The sequence below is a fragment of the Hakea prostrata genome, chromosome 5, assembly GCF_041222555.1.
Source record: "Hakea prostrata isolate BN-2017 chromosome 5, UWA_Hpros_2, whole genome shotgun sequence".
Lineage (NCBI taxonomy): Eukaryota > Viridiplantae > Streptophyta > Magnoliopsida > Proteales > Proteaceae > Hakea > Hakea prostrata.
In genome coordinates this window covers 18,674,730-18,682,588 of record NC_142604.1, presented here as the reverse complement: position 1 = coordinate 18,682,588, position 7,859 = coordinate 18,674,730, and positions in this window count along the sequence as shown.

Below are 7,859 nucleotides of genomic sequence, written 5' to 3'. Positions count from 1 at the left end.
AACTTGTTCAAGACAAGACTTACAATAAATAGATAAACAAATTGCACCAATTAAACCCACTTGAAGAAGGAGACAAATGACAACCCAGATACACCCAGTGACCCTTCATTATACAAGGTCACCGTTCAAAATAGCAGCTCGAAAAATTTAAACTAACCATTCTCTCTACAGGATTTACCAATTGAAATGAGAACCATTAAGACACTCTAAAAGTTTACCCAAATGCATCAATTTTATGCAGTACACAGAAAGGTGCTAGTGTAATTGGATTTCAGATTCCATTTACAACAATAATAGAGTACCATATGACCTAGTGAAAACCATGACAACAGTTTTGGATGTACAATATAGATTCCAACCTCGTTGTCCAGTAGACAGTGAACTGATTATAAGTTTCTGAAGCATGGCTATGTTTTGGTTTTTCGATCCAGGTTAACCATTGCATTCCTTCCTATGCTAGTGCATCTTCATGAAGATCAACTTGATTTTCTAATCAACTTCTTTGGGGGTAAAGGATCATCAACTTCTTTGGGGGTAAAGGATCATCAACAGACCAGTCTCCAAATGTGGCTCAGGATTTTGATGAGTCAAAAATGCCTCCAGAGAAGAGGCATTGCTTCCTTATTTCCAGGTGGTTTTATATGTTTCTTTTTCATTGTACGGTCTACTAATTGTCTGCGCACCTACTACTAATCATTGGTATTATGACTAGTATTTGTTGTCTATATTTGGAGTTCCAATATCCATTCCACACATTAGTGTCATTATTTGACTTACAAACTTACAGTTACCTTGCATTGATCTATACTTACAGTTGAATGCTAAAAGAACAACAACATTAAACCCCTCCACAACCCCACAAAAAGGTAAAACAACAAATACTAAAAGAAACCGACCAAATCAAGTTATTACAGAGCATTTTTCATCTTTAATCAACGACCAAATCAGGGTTTCGACCACATCATCAGGAACTTCCATGGTAAGGGTTTTATGAGTTGGTTATTACCTTTTTGAAAGAAGAATCGCACAGACGAGAGGAGACGAGACAATACCAGAATCTGAAATCGATTTCTCTAAATCGCAGATGGAGCTTCTCCGCTGCTTCTTCTTCCTCTTCGATCTCAACTAACGATGCTTCTTACGATTTCGCTGCGATGAACACCCTAACCCCTAACAGGTCTTCTTCTTCTTCTCTGCTGCGATTTCGCTGTAACTTCAGATCAGCCAACAACGAAAACAGAAATGATCTTCGATCTCAACTAACGATGCTTCTTACGGAAGCTTGTTACGATTTCGCTGCGATGAACACCCTAACCCCTAACAGGTCTTCTTCTTCTTCTCTGCTGCGATTTCGCTGTAACTTCAGATCAGCCAACAACGAAAACAGAAATGAAAATGAAATGGGCGGGTTGGTTTTTAGCTTACGATTTTGAATCGGTTGTATATACGGTTCTCGTACAACGGGGGGCCGGCGGGCGCCCGCCGGGGGTTTTTACCGCCCCGGGGCCCCCCCCGGGGGGGGGCCCCGGCCCCCGGCCCGCCCCGCGTCGGGGTTAGTATAAGCTGGGTTAATACGTTTTCATATACTACACATCCAAACCCTATACGTATATACAATCCAAAACAGTATATACGATTTCAAATTTTGAAATCAAAATATACGATTTTTCAAAATCTTTTGAAAAACACAAAACCCAAACTATTCAGCTCCAAACCTCATTTTGTGATATTGATAGAAGCTCTAACGCATCTTGGAGAAGAAGAAAAAGAAGAGGTTGAACAAGAATCCAACTCGTTCCAAAGATTTTTCGTGTTACACCCGATTTCGATCGCCTCTTGAAGAAGAAGAAGCAGAAGCAGTTTGAAGAAGAAAACGCCCTAATTTCGTTTAGGGCCCTGATTTCAGAGAAAGCTACGATTCTTGAAGAACTTTGAGCGCTTTTTTCTTTTCTTTTTTTGTTTTCGTTTTCTTTTTCTTGATGGTTGTTGCTTTTGTTGGTAGCATCGATCTCTGATTCTTCATCTCCTTCCTTAGTTTCCATCACTTTTTTGGTCATCTTCGGTGGTTCTTGCCTTTTTTTTCTTTCTTTCTTTTGGATCCTCTCATGGCTTCCTCACCTACGATCTCTGGTTCTGCATCTCCTTCCTCATCTACGGTGGCTCGGCAGCAGTTTGCTGCTGCTTTAACTTCATATTGCAAATTTGGATTGCCAGTGTGTAGAAATAGAACTGAAACATGATTACTTTCCAAATTAAATCAAGATGCTTTGTATCGGAGTGTCAACACCTTTACTTAAGAGCACATACAATACAACAGAATATTGTAGGAATCATTACCTCAACGGAGGTTTGGCAGCACCTTGCTGCTTTTATGTTAATGTGTAAATATATTACTCAGTTACTCTGCTTAATGATCGGGCAACTAAATTTCTTTTCTATGCTGAATCATCTCCTGGAGGCAGCTGAGTTTCACGAACTTTTATGGCTCGCAGTGTGATACGGAGCCAGATCAATTTAATACTTACCTGCAAGTTTGATTTTTCATGATTATTGATTTGAGGGCCTCAGTGCTCAAAGACTGATGTTCTTGATGCTTGTTACAGAATATCTGTTTGATTTTTCTACTCATAGCACTCTTTTCGTCTAAAGTTATTGCATATTAACTTGATCTCAACCTATGCAGTTTGGAGCAGGCTACTGGATTAGCTTTCCGTTTTGTCATTGACGATCCAAAGATGCAAAAGAGATGGCAGATCTTGAGGAGGAGATAAAAAGATACAGTGATTTTCTGCTTATAGATGTTGAAGAAGACTAATTAAATCTGCCAAATAAAACGTGAGACTTGAAACTCTTTGAGGCTGCTCTTAGTTTTTCAAATTTGTTACTTGCGATCTTTTTTTTTTCTTTAATATATTTTATTCTAATTTTTCGTCTTCTCATTTTCATATTTATTGTAGATTGGCATTTTTCAAAGCAACCTATGATCAATTTGAAGCAGATTATTATGTCAAAGTTCGTGATGACATCTATTTACGACCAGGTAAGTGCCACTTATGCATTGCAGATTGCATTTAACTGATTAGTTTGTTCATTAAGTTTTTGTTGAGGTCTATGCCTAGTAAGTTGCATATCTCGAAAGAATCACAGTGGCTTTAACTTCTTTTTCATTTACCCTCACCTAGTCGGTGATAGGCAATGCATATAGATGTGCAATAATTGCATGGTGTACAAAAATCCAGTTGCAAATACTGGATGATTTACATTTTAAAGGCTGAGGGTTCAATTTGATACAATAAATTTCTGTAATGGCTGTAATTTTCTCAAGTCTCTCAGGATAGGCATGGGCTCTATGCATTTTCAATATTCAGAGTTGTAGTTCAAGTAAATATTTTTGTTTGATATTCTTTGAGTGTTTTTTTGTTGTTTTCCCTGTTCCCGTATCCACTAAATAACTTGGTTCCTTCCTTCTGTCTGTTACAACTCCAACCCTCTATCTGTGGCAGTAAGCTTGTGCAAAACTAGAGCCTCTCCGTAAGATTGCGACTTCATTATCTTTTGTTGTGTACTCTAATAACAGTTAAGAATGTAATACTTTTGCATTCTTTTCCGTTGCTGGCTAATACATGCATATTAGAGTTAAACCCCACTATGTTAACGACACATTCTAAAAATCTGCATTAGTGTCTATACATACAAATATAGCCATAGAGAGGGGGAGGATTTCTTTGGTAGTAAAATCTGGTCTTCTAGAAATCTCTTGTCCGGTCCTGTAAGTTTTTGGGTGTTCTCTGTTCCTCATTATGGGTCTTGGTGGTTGGACAAGCAGGATGAAACTTTGCCAGCTCTACTGTGCTGTCCTAATCTGCTTTTAGAACCACTCCAAACAAAAGTTGCTTCTCTCTTGAGATTTTATTTTTGGATGAGTGCCTAGGAAGTTGAATTCCTAAGCTTTTAATTATGGGACCTGGTCCTTGCTAATTGAGCTACTTCCTTGTGGTTATACCTATGTGAGGGCCTGGGTAATCTTGTTTCTTGCATCACTAGGAGAAAGTGGGGTCTGTAGCATTGTTTCTGACAGTAAAGAGGCTATTGGAGTCAAAGGAGAGTTTTTAGGCAATAATTGGAAGTTATATGCTGTGAATGATGGCATGACCTTTTGATATTAAATGTATGACAGTCACAGATAATGATGATCAATTAATTTGAAGGACTCCCCAGATCACTATAAATTGAAGCCCTCATAAAAGGTCAGATGAGATGCAATGAGGATGCCTCAAAGAAAAAGAAAAAGAAAAAGAAAAAAAAAATTTTTAAAAAAATCTCTTCTTTGCAACTTCCTTCAGATAATGTGTGGAGTAAATCAGGTTAGCTGTAGTTGTCAATGTTTCAAGGCAGGATAAGATTCATCCATGTATGTCCGATTGTTAGCTCGCTTATGAATAAATACACATTTTAGTGCAAATATTTTGCTATTTGAAATCCTTTCTTTTGACGCTCTTATTCCCGATGATGATCCCAGATGTGTATTGTTGTTTATGTTATGTTTTTCAGCAAATTCTTTCATCGCTTGTGCTATTATTCAGTTGGTGTCTTTAGTATTCCAGGCTAATATTATTTTGATGAGCAACAGATGCAGAGAGTGACAAAATACCAATTATAGCACATAAGCCCTTTGTGAGAGAACTGAAAAGTGAATTTCAATATTCCCATGTCTTATCTTTGTTAGGGAGATCCATTGGGAATGCTTATGACAATTGGCTAGAGATTTAGTTTTGAGGCTGTTTTAGTGTTACAGTTTTGTGAGTGTAACTTTAACTCATGTTTATGAATATACCCCAATCACTAGTAACTAGAGTATTTTGTACTGATTGAAGTGACTAATCATTCTCTTTCTTTGCCAAGTGATTGACTAATGACTTCAATCCTTAAAGAATGGTTTAGCAGCGGTTATATATGATGCACAACATTTTCCTTCTTGTCCAGTTGTCAAATGGAGAACTTTCTAAACAACACATTGGAAAAGAGCATCTACAATGGAAGAGCTGCTCCGTGAGGCTGATTTGGTGAGGTCTAATATCTGGTGCTCAACTGGGACATTTAAAGTGTTACTAGTATTCAATATGTATATTAGATAATCAAATGGACATGTAAGTAGCATTTGCTTCTGGTTTAGGGTTGGTAGACGTTTACTGTGTGTAAATGTTCTGGATATCAGTGAAGTTTCCAAACTTTTGTATGACCTTTCACATTATGGCAGATTTTCATTTGATCCTAATGCAAAGTTGGGCTTGAATGTTGCTTCATGCTTTTATACAAGGTAATCCACAAGGCATATACAATTATTGAATTCAGTGGTTCTTATAGGGTTGGTGACCTATACAATTGAAATCTCTTAAATAATCTGCTCATTTTTTATGGTCTTTCGGTCTAAAATGTTTCGAGTAGAAATTTTACATAAGACTCCTTTGGTTAAATAGACATCTTTTTGTGTATGTGTGTCAATGAATTTTTATTGGTTCTAATTGTTCAAGTATCCAACTCAAGACATTAAGCTATGAGGTAGAGATGTCCAACTAGTGCATGAAGTCATTCAAGCTCCCGAAGTTTTCCAATCGGGGAAAAACTCCTCACTTGTTGCCCTCTTTTAAGGTGAGTACACAACTACACATGGCATGTGTAGCCCCTGTTTTGGGTGATCCATGTTCAACAGTGGGACCAATGGCGATAAGGGCAACAAGGAACTGGCCCAAGCCCTTCAATGCAACAGCCATCCTTGTTGCATCTGTATTCTGGATTTAGGCTTGCTTGGACATGATCTAGTAGAACTATGATTGAACCTGAAGTTTTTGTTCTGATTGCAACCTTTGGCTTACTTAATAATAACAAGTGGGTATTGTCAAATGGGTGCAGAAATTAGTATTATTTTATAATTATCTGTAGTTTAACAGAGTAAATCCATGAGGAAAGCAATAGAAGTGTTTAACAGAGCAAAACAGATTTTCATTCACACCATGTCATTGTCTCAGTTTTGTAGAATTCCTTTTGTTAGTAAAAGCAATACTACACATTTCATTTGGGTCCGCTCTCATCAAATTGCTCTCTTGTTTGTAATTTCACATGTAAATTAGTCTTGGACTTGATGTTTATTTATTCTGGTGGATATCCAGTAACATAACTCATTATCTTCAATAACATGACTTTTTTTTTTTTTTTGGGTACAAATCTTCTAGTACATGATTCACGTTCATAAATTCTGAAAAGGTTTCCTACCATCTTCTTGTTATGGTTTTCTATGGCACACTAATTGGGATCCAGGTAGCATCCATGTTTATGCTTTCCTGCAAGTTGTTAATTTCAAGCTGAGATCAAATTGTCTTGCTTTCTTTCTTTTCTTTTCTTTTCTTTAATTTTCTACGGAAAGAGCCAGTCAGAAAAGGACCCAAATCCAACAACTAAGAAACAAAGTGTGGGACAAGGACAAGATTCAGCTCATATTGATAATAATGCTGCACTATTAGGTTCTTATATTAACATATCAACTTTTTGAGCTCTTAAATTCCACAGCAAGCCATGCCCAGAGTTTTGTTTCTTCAATAAGGACCACTGAAATCTTTCTGTACAATGTATAGGTTGAGGTTGTGTCAATACAAATTAGAGTAAGGCATGAGGCCTCTTGGACTTTAAACATCAAGCTACCGATCCAATCTTAGACTCAGAGCAAACAATCTTAGAGGAAAAACAGCAGAGCTGAATAGCAAATGTCAAGTTATATCTTCACCTTATTGATTTTTTATTTTTTTTCTTTTCTTGGTGGTGTAAAAGAAAAATTCGGGGGTGGGTGGTGATTTGGTTATTTTCAGTTCTGATGCAATCTCTGTGTGTGTGTGACATACAACCCCCCACCCCTGCCAAAAAAAAAAAAAAAAAAAAACAAAAGATTGTATTAGTGAAAAGAGAAATGAGCTCTTAAATTCGTTGCTACATTGGCCAGCTTCCTGATGGCTCCACTGACTGTTTATATACTTTTTTTGCAGGGTCGCATTGATAGTCATCTTGTTGGTTGTCATTTATATTGTGGTTGCGGTTGTTTGCCATGGACCTACATTGCCTTCATGCCCGAACCGAGAAAGTGTTGATTGGGTTTGAGATAGCAGTTTCATCATTGCACGGATTTTGAAGGTCAAGATGACATTGAAGATAGCATTTCTCAATGTCCCGTGTTACTTCATGTTCCGTTGTTGTTTGTTAAATTTGTGTGGTCTTTTTTCTTATGGAGATTTCAGCTGTTCGCTTGCTGGGTGGTTGGAATGGTTTATGGGAATTGGACAACACCGATGTCCCGATGTAGGTTTTCGGCCGTTGACATGTAGGGTTACAGCTTGGAATTCCCGCAGCTTTGACACCTTGGTTCGCCATCCCACAGCTTGGCGGGAAGGTCTGGATTTGATGTTTGTTATGAACATTTAGTTTGATATGAACATTGTATTCTCCTTGTTAACCAACTAGACTCATTGAATGTGTACAAATACTTTTGTGTAGCAAATCTTGTTTATGGTTCAAAAATTTCCATTCTTGAAGGTCGTGATACTAGGTGGGATCCGGATAATCCAAGATCATAAATACCATTTTAATGGTAGAGGATCAAATACCTTACTAGTGACATCACCTTCACCAAAACTCACCTTCATATGGTATTCTCTTGTCATTGCCAACGTCCAATGTTAGCCTCTCGTGCCCAAATACGAAGACTTTTTAAACGGAATGATTCCGTTACGGAGTCGTTCCGCTTAAACTAGAAAACCATTCCGTTTTATCTATAAAGGATGACGAAACGGAGTCGTTCCGTATAAAAAAGGCAC